Source organism: Rhipicephalus microplus, chromosome 8, assembly GCF_043290135.1.
Source record: "Rhipicephalus microplus isolate Deutch F79 chromosome 8, USDA_Rmic, whole genome shotgun sequence".
Classification (NCBI taxonomy): Eukaryota; Metazoa; Arthropoda; class Arachnida; order Ixodida; family Ixodidae; genus Rhipicephalus; species Rhipicephalus microplus.
In genome coordinates this window covers 121,716,943-121,735,148 of record NC_134707.1, presented here as the reverse complement: position 1 = coordinate 121,735,148, position 18,206 = coordinate 121,716,943, and the positions used below count along the sequence as shown (strand labels likewise).

Below are 18,206 nucleotides of genomic sequence, written 5' to 3'. Positions count from 1 at the left end.
TGTATTTCACACATATGTGTTATAGATTTCAGCTAGAAAACCCTGCGTTGGGCGTAAACGAACAGAACCAGGTGATCGATGACTGTTTGACACATGGGGTTTAACGTCCGAAAACCACCATATGATTATGAAAGACGCTGTAGGGAAGGGCTCCGGAAATTTCGACCGCTTGGGGTTCTTTAACGTGCGACTAAATCTGAGCAAACGGGCCTACAGCATTTTCACTTCGATCGAGGATGCAGCTGCCGCTGCCGGCATTTGATCCCGCCACCTGCGGGTCAGCAGCCAAGTACCTTAGCCCCTAGGCCACCATGGTGGAGTCAGAACCAGATAATTAACTCAAGTCTTCGATGAAACAGGGTAAAAAAATCACGGCATATCCACGGAGTGAATGAGGATTAGTGGGGCGAAGCGTCCGCCAGCCCGTCCGCGCGACCATCCGTGCGTCCTTCCATCCGTCTGTCCGTCCACCCGTCTGTCCGTCCGTTCATGCGTCTATCTAGTGAACACTCCAAGTACCACCATCTCGCATGTCCTGTGACGCATACCCGCTCCGTGCGTCCATTCATCCAATCATCCGTATACTGGTCTGTCTATCCGTCCGTCCAAGCGTCCATCTAGGGAACACTCCCATCTCGCATCCCCATCTCCCATCTCCCATCTGTATTCGTGAATCGTGAAAGTACCGCCATCTCCCATCTCGCATCCCCTGTGGCACTTACCTGTTCTAGAGCTGGTATGTGCCACCAGTGGCTACGCACGAAAACAACGGAGGAAAGACAGACCAGAACCTTAAGGAGCTTCGCCCTAAAAACTGAACTTGATCATATTAATTTGAGCGTAGCAAGGCCGCAAAATTAGGTTGTGATAGCTTCTAGTCATTGACTGTGGGGTGAAGTTTATGTATTCCTTGTTATTAGATGCGAAGCATTTCTTTGTGAACTTCGGCGAATTTGAGCGTATCTATCTATCTATCTATCTATCTATCTATTTATCTATCTATCTATCTATCTATCTATCTATCTATCTATCTATCTATCTATCTATCTATCTATCTATCTATCTATCTAGCCGTCTACGACTTTTAGCTCTCCTGGCCATTTTCATAATGGTATCGATACCAAACTTGGTGTGGCATAGCATGACTGTATGAAGAACATATTTGATTAGTCATAACATAAAATCGTGATATGTATGTCATGAATGTCATGATTTACATTTCGTAATTCTGCAGCTCCTGTGGTGGTTTCGTTCACATGGCATGTTACAAAACTGGTATGCTATGACATGACTGCATGGCGAACACAAGCGACAGACCCTAACATGAAAATCATGACATGCGTGTCATGTAACAACATGACTACATGCTACACTCATGATGCCCTCGCGGCCATTTCGCTAGCTTCACATATGCCAAATTTGATATTACTTGACGTCAATGGTTGACGAAGGTCTGTGACTGGTGCAAACATGATAATCATGAGATGCGTGTCGTATAAGAAGGTGAGTATACATGCGACAGTCAAGGCGCCAATGCATTTTGACGTGACGCAGTGCGCGTGCTCGCCAGCGTTCATTACGTCGCGTCACGCCGGCGTTGCCACGCCAGGCGCCGGCCCTGCCATGTACTCGCAGGCGCACGCCGCGCTGCGTTGCTTTGATGCATGCGTGTTTTAGTGCGTCCGGCGTTCCTCCGTCATGAAAAGAGAGAGATGCACTGTTGTCTGGGTAACGCACCGGCGCGAAATGCAGCGTGTCGCATTTCGCACCGGTAGCTGTCGGGCTGCGCCAATGGACGCTGGTCGCGCCGGTCGCGCTGGTCGCGCCTGGCATCGGACTATAGAGTGCTCACGTTTTGCTAACGTAGCTTGGCTGTGTCCAGCGTGCGCGCGCGTCAGCGCTACAGTGGAGTATATTGGGCCCTTCATGATGCGCTCGCGGCCGTTTTGCTTGCTCCACATATACCAACCTTGCTGTTACGTGACGTCAATGGATTCCGAAATATATGACTGGTGCAAACATGATAATCCTGACAAGCGTTTTATGTAAGAACATGACCACATACTAAACTCATAGCGTGCTCGCGACCGTTTCGCTAGCTCCGCATAAACTAAGTTTAGTATCACGTGAGGTCAATAGATGACGAAGGTGAACGATGCATCCAAACATAATAACGGCATCATTTACCTCCACCTCGTGACGTTGTGCTGATTTTTAAGTGACATATATAACAACCTTTCTCATTCGTGCTTCGCATATCGTCAATTCCCACTGCACGTGGGATCTGCCAACTTTTTGACAGTTTAAATTTGTGGAAAATGATGCTAAGCAAAACTTTTAATGATCTTATTCGGCGAGGCGAATGAAGGGAAGTTAACTGCAACGAAGACAGAGTAGTGTAGGGTGATAAATCGCGGTCGCATTGATGAGATATGAATCTTACCGCCATTTTTCTGGTCTCCTTCTAGTTCCTAAATCTCGCACTCCTCATAAGGGTTCCAGACAACGGACGAGTAGTGACGTGCAGGATGAATTAGCAGTTTATATAAGAGAAAGGATGTGTCTTTTTGGAAATCAGACAGAGCGCAACGTATAAAATAGTCTAGTTTAGGTGAAGCATGAAGAGCTTCGCTTAGTTAAGCCCACTGGAGCAATTCTAGGCATGACCAAGCCTAATTAGGACTACGCAGTTTAAGTTGCTAAGCATTAGCAAGCCTAAATAGGACAACGCGAGTTCAGGCAGGATCTTTAAGACTACTTATTTCAGCCTAAATGCCGAGGCATGTGGAGTTAAAGCTCTAAGCGCATGCACCGAATTTCCTAGCGACGGCGACAAACGGCAGCGACAAACATGCTCCGTCGCGCCGTCGCGTCGTGACGATTGCCACCGCATGTCGGACACAAGGTGTGATTGTCGCTTGAACGAAAACTACCGTGTTTATAGCCATTAATTTTGATAAGAAGTTTGAAAGTTGGTCGAGGACAACATGCCAAACTTATTACTGTCTTGTGTGACATCAGGAAGCCGCAAGAGCTTTTCACCACCTTCTTTTTTCGCAATTCGTTTAACCATGAAAGGTTGCCCAGAAGCGTACTCTGCGACGACTGTGACGCACTTCGAACGCCGATTTCGCATTGCAGCAAGCGATGAAATTTTCCCTTGCTACAATGCGTCGAAAGATTAAAATAAGCCTTCGATAACAAGATTTAGGACGAAATACGGCCGCTCTTTCACTCACCGCGGGAACTGAGAATGTAACTGAGAATATAGCCGGTAACTTCCATTCTTTGAAGTAAGCGTGGTGTCAAGCATAGAGAGGTAATTGAAACCGAAGCGAAGACCAAGGGCGCAGCACTATTGCCGGAAATCACCACGCTGACTTTCGGGCGACAAGCGATCTTGTTCAGTTTTCCAGAAACGTGCAACGCGACAAGTGGCAACAACGGATGTGCCTCCGCGACAGCAAATCTTAGCGCTCGTCGCAGTTGCGAGGAAATGGCGTGCATTGAGTTAAAGCTTAAGTCGTCATAATTTGTTTAAAGTGGTTAATGTAATAGTTTATTTGTTTTTGAGGGCCACAAACTTTTTTGAATATAGTTTTCTTTTGCGCCTTCCGCTTTCTTTATTTGTGAAAACGAGAAACAAAAAAAAAATCTATGTTTCAAATTTTCAGACGTGTGTGACGGTCTATCGCGAAAAAGACACAAACATGCGTGCTACCGGCACTGCATACGAAAACCACAATGCATCGCGTGTGTCATGCGTGTAAGAGTGATCACATATTGTGTAGTTGTAGCTCATAGTCCCACCTGAACTGTACTACCGGAATTGAGAGACGTCAGAAAGCCTTCACGAGTTACACGCTAGCCTCTTGACACGTGTGGACCGAATAAAAACCAAAATTTCTGGAAAATTAAGTACGGTGAATATAAAACACAGCATTAACGATTCTGCCAGTATTGGGCAATCCTTGAAAAGAGTCGAGCAACAGTAGCCAAAATAACTTCCTTCAAAGTCGACATGACTCTTACCACGCTTGCAACGATGGCGCTGCTCGTGCTCATAGCGATGACGCGGTCAATTCCTTATCAAAAAACGTTTTACTATCCTTCAACCTGGCCGTCGTGGGATCCATGGGTGAGCTGGTATCGTAAGTTTAGTTTTTTTATTCCTTTTATAACCGTGACCAGAATTTGGGGACATGTGCACGAAGTGCCATTTCTCGTCGATAACAGCGGTGAGCAAGTCAATGTGAAACAGTAAAAAAAATCATGTCTGACGGAAAAAGATTCCTATGGAGAACCACTCCTGGTTCACCGCAGCAGAGACTTTATTCGTACAATATTGCATCATTAGTGTTGCACAACAAACCAGGTGGATTCCCAGCCTTTTTCATATCTTACAGTGGGATGCCATTTGTTTCTAATTGGTGCTGTTCAATAGTCCTGCTAAGCCCCACACTATGCAATACAATGCAGCACTTTTACCCAAATTGTTTAGTGGATCTCTGCTATATAAAACCAGAAGTCACTTTTGATAACTAGCTTATTTTAAGCGATTCCCTATTTTCTATTCAGTTTCGGCAGGATGCCCCGTACAGGTGTCCGATGTTCTTGGGAATTCTTTATACTTAACAGGACTGCAAAGTCTGTACTATGACAAACTATTCGACTTTTGCATATTGGTGGTGGTGGTGGTGCAACAGGCAGGGTTAGCCTGGCCTGCATGGCTGGCAATTGTTCCGCCTGAGCATATCCTGAATTTGGAAATTGTCACCACGTGCCAGACAGCCCTGTGTCTCGCAAGAAGACCAACAAAATTCGTTGCACGTTCCTCCTAGTTTCCGCGGGTCCTTCAGGAAAAATGACGTCATCAACTGTACGGTGCCTATGACAGACTTTTCGCAACGTGCGAATCATCGCTGCTCTTTGCACACCAAACTGTGGGCAAAGCCAAATGAAATGTTCAATATTACATTTTCTGTTTGTTTTTGGAGATAACCCTTCTGTGAACAAGTGGTGGCACGTATAGGAAATCAGTGAGAATTCTTGTAATTTATGAGCAATACTAGAGCTTTTACTAGGCGTCTCTGAGACGTACGCCCGCGACAGGCTAGCGCTTCTCGACAACGCTCCTACATAGGGTAAATATAAGAGGGCCTTGAAATTCAACACTTTCGGATGGCTTAGCGTTTATAAAATAGACGACTGATATATAAACATATCAGTATTATGCACATAACATCGGCGAATTGTCATTAGGCAGCTATAATTTCGTAGCAACTGCGAAGGAAGTTCACAGTTAGACAATTAGGAACATCCTATGGCAGTAGTCTAAATGTAGCTCCATGCCTTCCCACCTTCCTAAACTATTTTCACATTTCTGCATGCATTTCTGTATGCATATCTGTTGCATACAACATCAGCCCGCGCAGCCCTCATTGTGCAGTTTTGGATGCGCCAGCGTTCGTACACTAGAGGTCGGGGTTACTTACTGCTAGCGCATAGACTTACAGAGCCTTTTCATCGACTCGCACTTCTATTGCGAAAGTAATTATATGGACACTCTCGGCTGGATTTTACCACTTGCGCTAGCGTCGATTTTGGTGACCACCGTCATTTATTGTACATGTATACGTATCTATATAAGTTAAAACGCAAGAAAGAAAAAAAAGTATTCTAAAATACGACTTGGGCACACTGAATCGAACGTCCAACCTCTTGCTTGTCAGTGCATGGCGTTAGCCACTGAGCTACGAAAAGACGCCACCTAGAGCGTAGAAATGAGAAGCTATTTATACCTACCAAGCACTTACCACTGGCGGTCGCTCTCTCGAGAAAACTCTCCTGTCTTTAGCATTACCAGAGAGATGGCGCGATGAGAGCACATCGCCACATCGTCGCAACGCGGCGGCGCGCGCGTTCATCTCCCACACATACTTTGCCCATAGGGAGGAGGGTGTGGACACTCACTCGCGCACCCTTATCTCGTGGTCGAGAGGATCGTACGTCTTGGCTGACTTTGGGCTTTGACGAGAACAATTCCGTTGTAGTTACTGGGTGCAAAAAGGTCACTGCAATCGTTGCAAAGTCTCCGTTTGCGAAAACGCCATGCTTTTGAGACACAGTGATGTAACAACTGAAACACTTATTCGCGTTCATCTGTACCTGTGAGTACGTTTCGTGCGTCATTGGTGCGTGGAAAACGCGGGGAACGTTTCGATCTGCTAGCCATTCTGCGCGTGACCTTCCAATATGTTGCTTTCGCGTTCATTGTTTCGGCTTGGTAGCAAAGCTGTGACTTTTTATTTGCATCTATTCATGTTTCTCTATATGATTACTATTACTGTTCAATTCCGTTATACAATGACACATCCGACTGCTGAGACAATTTTATGTTATCTCCCTCTACAGCTTTGCCTGTTTCCTATTGTCACTGGCCTTTTCTATATGTTAGTGTAAATTATGTCATGCCCGACAGCTTTCTTGCATGTCTCCTTGTTTCTTTCATGGCTGTTTAAGGGTGAACGTGACCATGAAGAACTGAAAAAAGCGATAGCATCGAACGTGATAATACCGCTCACCAGCAGGCCTACATACCCACCTGTTTCACCGTTTGGTTCCTTGTTCCGGGGGCACCATATGGGCGTACAACCTAAAAATAAACACAAGTTCCTTCCCCGAACTGCCTGTATCGGTCCTAGCAAAGCTTTACAAGAATGGTTAAGAGCAGTTCAGTTACACGACGATGACGGATTGGTGACTCTTCTATCTATCTATCTATCTATCTATCTATCTATCTATCTATCTATCTATCTATCTATCTATCTATCTATCCATCTATCTTTTCTCGCATGCCATGTTTTGAGAATGAAGGAACGTAGCGTCCAGCCGCAATAAGCTGTGCGGCCCGTGTAGAGGGGCTCGCACTCAGTAACCAAGTGGCTTATATTTCAATGAAGTATGGACCTTCCTGACTTTCAATTTATTGGATGCACTGTTATCTAATTCTTTCTGCGCATTTAAAGATTGATGATGCAACCCACAGGTTGTCGAGTGGGTGAAATCTTCAGGGAGTGCGAGAGCAGCAATTGCGGCGAGCTGAAATGCTGGCAGCTAGAAGGCTGGGAGGAGTACATCGAGCATCCGTGTGATCTTGACTGCGTGTCCAAGTGCTTCTGCCGTCCTGGATTGTACAGAAATCGCAAAGGGCGGTGCGTGAAGCCATGGCGTTGCCCGCAGTACAAATACCGCGCTGTGTTCAACTGGACAAACTTTCTCTGAAGAAATGTGGGGAAGATGTTTTGCTTTTTCAATAAAGTAGTTGCAACAAGTGGCGCATTATTTTATGTATGATTCCCCTAATAACGCAAATTTTTAAAGATGCAGTTCATACGAAGTCAAATAAAGTTCTAAAGGCTGCTTGTCAGTGGAATAGGCGTTGAGAAAATCTACCGTGGTGCTATGGTGGTAACGGTACAGAAGTTCCGGTTTCCATCCTCGGTGTAGCGGTAACATTTCTTTGTCAGAGAGATGCAGAAAGCCGTGTTTTGTGGGAGGTCAGTGCATATCAAAGAATACCAAATGGCGGAACGTTTCGCAGCCCTCACTAACTATGAATACGTGAACAGCGCGAGAAAGCTAGGAGAAGGTAGCGACGATTATCAGCGCTGAATTCCAACTGACACTTTTTAACACCGTAAGCTGAAAACAAAAACAAGAAACTGCACGTTATTCCCGTTCATTTTGTTTTCTTTGAACATAATTCAGACCTTTTTGGTCAAAGCAGGTGTGGTAGTACATAAAATGGGTACCATTAGGTCGGAAGTGACGAACACCTTCTTAAGAAACAGTTCAATGCTAGTTGTCATATTAACGACAGTTTCAAGGTTACCGTGTCTATATCAGATGCGAGTACAATATAAAGGTGTAATAAGCTATTGAGGGAAAAATCTGCGATTTCTTGAACAATAGTGAGGACCAATTCGCAAGTATCTCATAAATAAAGAACACATTCGGCTGGGCAACTCTAAAGTCTCGAAGACAAAAACTTCAAATGGAGCTTTTGTATGGCATTTATCATAATAAAACAGGAATTGATAGGTCGAAATGCCTATTAGCACGAACAAATCGCACTAAGAGATGAAAACACTCTCTTAAAATATAATATTACTCACTGAAAAGAATTAATTTTGCCAACTCATTATGTTTAAATACTTGGAGAGTGGAATGCACTTCCGGAAGACATAGTAAACATGAGAAGAAATGATGCTTCGTTGTCATCGTTGTGAAACTATGACATACATATTAAATATTTTGTACCTATTTTTGGTGTTTTTTTTATACCTGCCCGTTTTATTTCTGTGGAATACTATTGCCAATGTTTGTACCGTTTAACACGACACCGGTTTAAACTTAGCTCGCACCTCTGATATGCTCTATCTCATGACACTCTCAAGTGCTTGGATACAAATTTTTGACTCCAAGTTCAATTACAAATCGACTTTTTACGTTGCCTGGACATTAGTCGTGATGAACCCACCAAAAATTTTTTGGCGTTGCTTATATTTATTTCCAATAGCGTGCAAAAAATGTTTGCATTGCAAAAAACAATATATATATATATATATATATATATATATATATATATATATATATATAAATATATATATATATATATATATATATATATATATATATATATATATATATATATATATATATATATATATATATATATATATATATATATATATATATATATATATATATATATATATATATATATATATATATATATATATATATACTTTTCTGGGCATAACACGTATACATGGTTCACCTGCAAGGTAAAGCAAAAGGAGGATCCAAAGCTCCTGACCAGACCCTACCACACAGGGGCAGCTATAATGTACCAACATTTAGTTTGCGTACTGCGATCAATTACACTTTTATTATTGTATATTTATTATTTCTTTGTGTACCATCAAAGAAATGGTATTAGCTCTGCTGATTTTGCATATACGCCTTGCTGTGGTAATGCCACTGCGGCGTTGCAGGAACCATGTAAATAAAAGTTTCCACCGTTTCACAGTTCTCCTCAGATGATGGTATGCTATGCAGTATGCTATTTATTTATGAAATACCGAGCTTCTAATAATGTTGTACTGACGTTTAGGTTACCGTACTATCTTTTTGTGGTCAGCTTTTGAAGAGTATTGAAAGGGTTCAAGGAGTTGTTCTTTTATTTATATTTTATATATTTTCTGCTCCTGAAGTTTTTCTTTCTTTCCCGTCCTTGTTTTGGTCGCGCTAATTTTCGTTTAAGATGTAATATTTTATAATGTCTATATCTATAAGCTAAAAACTTGAATTTGAATATTAGTCTACATTACTCGCGACATAACACTCCGGAATTTTCTTGAGCACTGCAGCAGCATCATCATCATCATCAGCCTGACTACGTCCACTGCAGGACAAAGGCCTCTCCCATTTCCGCCAGTTAACCCGGTCCTGTGCTTGCTGCTGCCAATTTATACCCGCAAACTTATTCTCATCTGCCCACCTAACCTTCTGTCTCCCCCTAACCCGCTTGCCTTCTCTGGGAATCCAGTTGGTTACCCTTAACAACCAGCGGTTATCCTGTCTACGCGCTACATGCCCGGCCCATGTCCATTTCTTCTTCTTGATTTCAGCTATGATATCCTTAATCCCCGTTTGTTCCCTAATCCACTGTGCTCTCTTCTTGTCTTTTAAGGTTACACCTACCATTTTTCTTTCCATCGCTCGTTGCGTCGTCCTCGATTCAAGCTGAACCGTCTTTGTAAGTCTCCAGGTTTCTGCTCCGTAGCTAAGTACCGGCAAGATACAGCTGTTATATACCTTCCTCTTGAGGGATAGTGGCAATCTGCCTGTCATAATTTGAGAGTGCTTGCCGAATGTGCTCCACCCCATTCTTATTCTTCTAGTTACTTCAATCTCGTGGTTCGGCTCCGCGGTTATGACCTGCCCTAAGTAGACATAGTCTTTTACAACTAAAAGTGCACTATTACCTATCTCGAAGCGCTACTCTTTTCCGAGGTTGTTGTACATTGCTTTCGTTTTCTGCAGATTCATTTTAAGACCCACCTTACTGCTCTCCTTGTCTAACTCCGTAATCATGAGTTGCGATTCGTCCCCTGAGTTATTGAGCAATGCAATGTCATCGGCAAAGCGCTGGTTACTATGGTACTCTCCATTAACTCTTATCCCTAACTGTTCCCATTCTAGGCTTCTGAAAACCTCCTGTAAGCACGTGGTAAATAGCATTGGGGAGATAGTGTCCCCCTGCCTTACACCCCTCTTGATTGGTATTCTGTTGCTTTCTTTATGAAGCACTATGGTAGCAGTTGATCCTCTGTAGATTTCTTCTAGGATGTTTATATATACTTCATCGACGCCCTGATTCCGCAGTGTCTGCATGGCGGCTGATATTTCTACTGAATCAAACGCTTTCTCGTAATCTATGAAGGCTATGTATAGTGGTTGGTTATATTCTGAGCATTTCTCTATTACCTGATTGATGGTATGAATGTGGTCGATTGTTGAGTAGCCCGTTCGAAATCCTGCTTGTTCCTTTGGTTGATTGAATTCTAATGTTTTCTTTACTCTGTTAGCAATTACCTTTGTAAATAGCTTGTATACTACAGGGAGCAAGTTATAGGCCTGTAATTCTTCAAGTCCTTGTCATCTCTTTTCTTAGGTATTAAGATGATGTTAGCGTTCTTCCAAGACTCTGGTACTCTTCCCGTCAGGAGACACCTCGTAAACAGGGTGGCTAGTTTTTCTAACACAATCTGTACTTCATCTTTCAGCAGATCTGATGTTACCTGATCCTCACCAGTAGCTTTGCCTCTTTGCATGCTCTCCAAAGCATTTCTGACTTCTTCTATCATTACTGGTGGGATGTCATCTGGGTTACTGCTAGGTCTTATAGTATTAAAGTCGTGGTTGTCCCGGCTACTGTACAGATCTTTGTAAAACTCCTCCGCTATTTTAACTATCCTATCCGTATTGCTAGTTATTTTGCCTTCTTTGTCCCTTACTGCATACATCCGATTTTTGCCTATCCCAAGTTTCCTCTTCACTGCTTTGACGCTTCCTACGTTTTTCAGAGCGTGTTGAATTCTCTCCATGTTATACCTTTTTACATCGGATACCTTACGCCTATTAATCAACTTAGAAAGCTCTGCCAGTTCTATTTTGTCTGTTGTACTTGAGACTTTCATTATTTGACGCTTTTTAATGAGATTTTTCGTTTCCTGGGAAAGCTTGCCAGTGTCCTGTCTAACTACGCTGCCTCCAACTTCCACTGCACACTCCGTAATGATACTCGTCAGATTATCATTCATTGTATCTATGCTAAGGTTGCTTTCCTCACTAAGAGCCGAGTACCTGTTCTGAAGCGAGACTCTGAATTCCTGTACTTTCCCTCTCAGTGCTAGCTCATTGATTGGCTTCTTGCGTATCAGTTTCTGTCGTTCCTTGCTCAAGTCTAGGCGAATTCGAGACCGTACCATTCTATGGTCACTGCATCGTACCTGGCCAACCACTTCCACATCCTGCACGATGCCTGGGTGTGCACTCATTATAAAGTCTATTTCGTTCTTATTTTCGCTATTAGGGCTCCTCCATGTCCACTTGTGGTTTCCTCGTTTTCGGTAGAAGGTATTCAAAATCCGTAAATTAGTGCATTCTGCGAATTCTACTAGTAGCTCTCCTCTGGCGTTTCTAGTACCAATGCCACAATCTCCTACTGCCTGGTCTCCAGCCTGCTTCTTCCCTACCCTTGCATTAAAGTCTCCCATCAGTATTGTATACTGTGTTTTTATCTTACTCATTGCCGATTCCACTTCTTCGTAGAAGTTTTCAACTGAAGCGCCATCATGGCTGGATGTAGGTGCGTAAGCCTGTACCACCTTCATCATTTATCTCTTATTCAGTTTAATTACGATACCTACCACCCTTTCATTAATGCTATAGTATTACTCTATGTTGACAGCTATGTTTCTGTGAATTAGGAACCCCACTCCCAGTTCTCTTCTGTCAGCCAAGCCCCGATAGCAAAGGACGTGCCCATTGTGTAGCACCTTATAGGCCTCATCTGTCCTCCTAACCTCACTGAGCCCTATTATATCCCATTTAACACCCTCAGCTCCTCGAATAGTACAGGTAGACTTCCCTCACTAGATAACGTTCTAACGTTAAACGTTTCCAAGTTGAGGTTCCAATGGCGGCCTGTCCGTATCCAGAGATTCTTAGCACCCTCTGCTGCATTGCAGATCTGACCGCCGCCGTGGTCAGTTGCTTCACAGCTGCTGGGGACTGAGGGCCGTGACTTATTTGACGTATGCATGTGGGAGGTAGTGGCCAGATACTGCACCAGGGTGGCCAATCCTTCTCTGGTGAGGGAGTGCTTTCCCGGCGGTGGTTACCGGTGAGGCCACACCCCAGGCCTCGTGATGCAGTTCCATCACCACACGGATTTTTTTTATCCGGTTGGGAACTGCCCAGCACCGGGATTTGAACCACGGACCTTTTGCATGCGAGGCGAATGCTCTAACCACTACGCCATCGCTGCCTTTTAAGGAACAGGGGTACAAATTCTTATTTGCCGACTTGTGTCATTAAGCGGGCAGACTGGTCCTAGACTTTTTTTGTTTATTTCTTCAGTGATCTTGATCAAACTGTACAGGACTATACAGTTTTTCTGCTAATTTCAAATATTTAATTACTTTTCCCGTAACTCATCTTAAGTTCACCCCCTATTGTTTAAGGCCACCATAGAAAAGAAAGTGCTTATTTAAAATTGATATTTAAGATATGCCAACATAGAATCAAGACTTTATATTGAAAGTATGCATGCTTTTTTTTCGTTTTCAGGCCTTTGTTGGTTATCTTACAGCAAAATGAACTATTCATTTTCAGAAGCAGTTGAAATTGTATTACAATTTTGATGAGTAATGAATTAAAAAGGCTTGTGCTCTAAATTATGCTCCCATACTCTCATTCTACACACACTGCACTGCAGTAACACTGCAGTATAACTGGAAAAATTTGAAAGCCCAAATAACATTGGGACGTTTTGGATTCCCTAAATTTCATTGTTGATATATGTTTGGAAAACACTTCTAATTTTGTTGGCATATTTTAGTGCGGACTTATTTAGTGTTTTATGCATGGTTAATTTGACCTCAGTTAAGACACTTCGTAGTCTTCTTTTTTAAGCGACAGCTTTTTGTGCTCTTTTCAACGTACTGCCGCTATGTGTGGTTCCCAACTTTAATTGGATGTTCATAAAATTGTGAGCTATTCTTTACATGATTGATTTCGGCGATTTCCGACTTTCCGAATTTAGAAGCAATGCTAAGAAGCTTTTTTTTGTGAAGCTTGTGACGACACATTTTCTAGCATTTGTTGTGATGCCGCATTGATAGAACTATGCCGGTATTTCGTAGCGAGCGATTAAGATTAACCTGGTCCTCAATTTTGTTAGCCATCATGTACATGACGCAGTTGTCTGCAAAATGTCTTAGTTAAATTGATCGGTCGGCTCAAAAAGTAATATCATAAATATTGATAAAAATTCAATTTGGCACAAAGATGGATCCTTCAGAATGTTTAAGCTGACAGGACATCTAGGCTGCTCGAGAAAATGTTCAGTGAAATAAATTGCTTACAATTTTTCAATTGTGATTTTACCCAACGTATAACGTTATTTCTAATTCCGATTCCTTGCATCTTTATGTTGAGATCGCGGTGGGTAACGGCATCAAAGGCTTTTGACAAGTCCGGGATAATGGTATCTATTTGTCATGTGCTGTGGAGTTCTCTTGCAATTTCGTCAGTCATCTCCGCTAGCTCGGCGACTGTTTACAAGCAAAACCGAAATTCGTATCGAGAGAGTGGTGCAGGTTGGTAGTCTTTAGGAGAGCTATAATGTCTTCAAATATTATATACCCTCCAATATTTAGCCGCTACCGGATGTTAAATAAACCGAAAGTAATTGCTATCTTCGTTATTAGATCCAGATTTATGTATGACGATGACGTTAACCGTTCGCCAATCACCAGAGATATTGTATGTAGATACGAAGCTAATGTGTATATTGTACAAGTATTTACTGACCCTTTCAGGATATTTTAAAGCAAAGTGTTTGAAGACTTGTGGACTTCTTGACACCATCTAAATGTATTTCTGTCTAACTCAGGAATATGATAGCAAAGTTCTTCCGGAACTAAAAAGTGTACTTTTTAGTTCTGGCACATGCTCTCTGTCACAGAGAGCATGTGCCAAAAGTAACACAGAGTAAAAAAAATCGTCTTTTCGGCTATTTCTTCTGCCTGAGTGATTGTTTGATGGCACGATGTAAGCTGGGAGATATCGGAATGCTGATCTGACAAGGAAGTCTCCGCAAAGAAGTTTGAGTCAAGTTTATTCATTCACGTGACAACTACAAGAAATCACTTTGTGTACGTGGTTTGGTACAAAGGGAAAAAACAGCACGTCACAACTCGACAAGCGCCTTCGTTTAGTTGTGTAGTTTGCTGAGCATCCCGCGCTTGCGTTGTTGTTTAATCTTTCTTTTTAAGTGTATATCCTTCTACGTCGCCTACCGCTAGTCTTAATCACCGCGTTTCCTTTCAGTGGAACGTAATAGGCTTGACGAAACGTCACATCTCTAAACAATGGCCGCATTTTTCTTATGTTCTTGATTTCACGGAAATAGGGAAACGATGACTCTAAGTAGGCTAATTACATCGTCGTCCGCGCACGCATATATGCGCTTGCAGACAAGGCGATGCAAATGAAGAAAAGCAAGGCATATTCGAAGCTGTTGACGAACTGCAATGCCACCAACCGAGTCTATCACACCTTTCGTTATAGGGTGTTGTGAGATTCACTATATATTTTTCATGCCAAAAAAGGATGGTTTTACTGCACTACTTGTAGGAATAACGCGTTCGATGCTCTATCCACTGAGCTATCACAGCGGCCTACTACTTGTAGGAGTGTGCGCAGGTCGCGGGTTCGATTCCAGGCTGCGGCGGCTGCATTTCCGATGGAGGCGGAAATGTTGTAAGCCCGTGTACTCAGATTTGGGTGCACGTTAAAGAACCCCAAGTGGTCAAAATTTCCGGAGTCCTCCACTACGGCGTCTCTCATAATCAAATGGTGGTTTTGGGACGTTAAACCCCACAGTTTCAATCAATCAATCAATACTTGTAGGAGTGTACAACAGTAAAGCGCAGCGAGCAGTTGACTCTGCCTTTGTTCAGCACGATGTTCTGCCTTTGTTCAGCACGATGTTATGCTTCAAATTAAAAAAGGAATAAAGCTATTGCAATTTGTTCTAATCTGAATCTTGATAAGATGCGTCGCAATGTAGCTAGCAGTTCAAAGCTCATTTTCAAAATCTTTTTCAGTGTTAAAACACAAGGTTGATATATCAGTTTTATAGAGCTATGGTGTCCGAGAATGTCTTTCGGAAAAAATGTGTCGCGTCATGTTTGCAAAAACTTTCATCGTTCTAAATGTAAATGACCCCCTCCTATATAGTTCAGAAGAAGTGTGGCAATTTGTGCCGAGCTGTGGCACAAGTCTGAGTCCGATTTGCATAGATGTTCGGAACCTGTTTTATTCACGGTGACATGACCTTTTATGGCACTGTGTGGATGATGCCAGTCAAGAATTGCTTGCCATAGCGTTAACGAACACTACGAGAATTGCTTTGAGCGTGTTTTTAGAATTTCGGGCCTTTTATTTCACGTCAACATTCATTATTTGGATTGACAAGCTTTGTCTTCAAAAGAGAGGACTTTGCATCGGTTTTAATATTGCCTCAGTTCCCAGTGACTTAGTTCTAGCGCGACTCGACCGGTCCGTATGCGATGCTTTACATTTCACCAAAGCGCTAAAAGTGTTTAGCTTCGTCCATGGTTTTTGTTTAACTTTTGTAGGTGGTGTCTTCCGGAAATATTAAATTAATGTTGAAAACACGTTGGTTATTTTTAGAACTTTTTTTTAATCTCCTGCAGCTTACATGCGAATTTCCTGTGGATGGGAGACATCGCTTTCTCGATGTGTTTTTTTTTTTTTTGTCTTCAGCAGCGATTGCATCAAGGCATGTACAGACCCCAAGGTAAATACCACGTTCTCTCGTTTAACACAGCAAACCTAAAACTGATTAAACGGAGTGTTGTCTACGCCCCGGTGGTCAGTGAACACGAAGCTCGGTTTTTCATCGAAAGGTTGTTGGTTCGATCCCGGCTACAGCGGTTGCATTTCGATTCAGACGAAATGGAAGTGAATCGTGTATTGTGCGATGCCAGTGCAAGTTGAAGAACACCAGACGACCACCAAAATTTCTGGAGCACTCCACTACTGTGTCTCCCATAATCATTTCGTGGTTTCGGGATATAAAACCCCGGATCAAGTTATTATTATTTTTATTAACGTGGCATTGTAATCCTTAGCCTGGCCAATGTGCTTGAATTTTCATGTTGTCATAAACTGTGAGAAGTGATGGCACAACAGTTGAAAAGCCTGGTTACCTCAGGACACCATGGCCATGTAATCGCGTCTGTCGCAGAGAGCATGTGCCAAAATTTTCGTGAACAGGACAAAGAAATTTGTGAAATTCAAAAGAAGTGGCTGGCATTCTATCTGTGAACAAAACATGCGATAATATAAAAAAATCGAGCAAACTTCCAGCATTGAGTAGCTTTCTGCCCCTGCAAAATTAACAGTATTAGCGTCCTGACTATACCATAAAATTCAGTGAATCCGGGAAAAAATGCCAAGAGAAGCACAAAACTAGGTATGTCGAATGCAGTGAAAATGTATGTCAGATTTCTCTGAAATGCAGTAGATTTTACGCAGGTAAGACTGGATGGTGCGCAAATAACAGAATAAGAGAGCATGACGAAAATGTAAAACGTGCGCAGGATTGTTGGTTAGCCATCCACTCTAGTTCATTCACATGATCACCTTTTTTTGTAGTGTAGTGTAGTCAGTAAACGTAGTGATAACCTAACACACGAAAATATTGAAGTGCATTAGACTGCACTGCTGGTTGACAACTTTGTCAGCCCAACGTCCAAACGACTTATTGCCCAAAGAAATGTAGTATCCACAGGAACTCTTTTCGTAATCTGTCTCAGTTGTGCTGCTGGTGGCCTATCTGCGCTATGCTCAGTGCCGTAGTTCAATGCAACTAACAATCACGTGAAATTATACACGTTGCATTTGTTCTTCACAATACATTGTTGAGAGTCAGGCTTGTGTGCCTTCTTTTTCTGTGTGCCCTGCGGTTTTTCGCACTGTTGTTCAACAGTATTGCCTATTTTTTTTTAAGTTGTGCTTCACTGATTGCGTATACGTGCGAACCTATTTTAACTCTACGAACTTTTATGGGGTGTTTGACTATCACTTCCCGATATTATTAAGTTCAATAACGTTGAAACTTGGGTGATTTGGGGATAGTTCTTGTTTGATGGTGAATCAGCTCACCTAGAAAAGGCACAAAAATCATTTCCTTTTCTTCCACGCCTTGTCTCTTTGCATTCCTTCATAAGTAAACATGAATATCTTATGTTTGACTGTATAACAGTTGGAGCCCTATTTTTATTTTTAAAACATATTTTCTCTGCTGAGTCAGAAGGAGTAGGCAATGTCTATATGACGGCATGAACTTCGTCTATTCATTATTTCTATAAAAAAGAATAACAAAGCGACATCGACAAATATAAAAAACCACGAGAGAACATCAAGAAAAGTGACCAAATAATGTGTTGAATCGGTTAATAAACTTCAGTTGGAGGTCAACGCTAGCCCTTATGTATTTTCTTGTTATTGTATCTCTCCCGCGCAGTTCACGCAGCTATATTATACTAACTGGGCCGGTCACACACTTTCCGCGCACTATGCCGGCATTCATAATCATATGGTAGTTTGGGGACGTCAATCCACAAGAAATATTATTACAAACACTAAGATATAGTGGCTGCTTGGGCTGATCGGTATTGCATTCTACAATAAGTATACTTCCTTTGTGCGCAAAACATTTCAGAAAAGAAGTCACAAGAACAAAGTGAAGTCGCAATCACAATCACAATACTTATCACAATCACAGTCGTAGTTATCCTCATCTCGTTTTTGTTAAATGG

At 42.4% G+C, this 18,206-nt stretch overlaps 1 long non-coding RNA gene and 1 other non-coding gene across 2 annotated transcripts in view; one reads left to right on the top strand and one right to left on the bottom strand.

The window, feature by feature from the left end:
* Positions 1–18,206, bottom strand: part of LOC142768739 (uncharacterized) — a 111,724-nt gene that overhangs the window by 52,823 nt on the left and 40,695 nt on the right. The window lies entirely within an intron of this gene.
* LOC119165903 (uncharacterized) lies at positions 3,804–7,337 on the top strand. Its single transcript, XR_012885420.1, has 2 exons — positions 3,804–4,151; positions 7,049–7,337. It is a non-coding gene; the product is annotated as an uncharacterized LOC119165903 (transcript).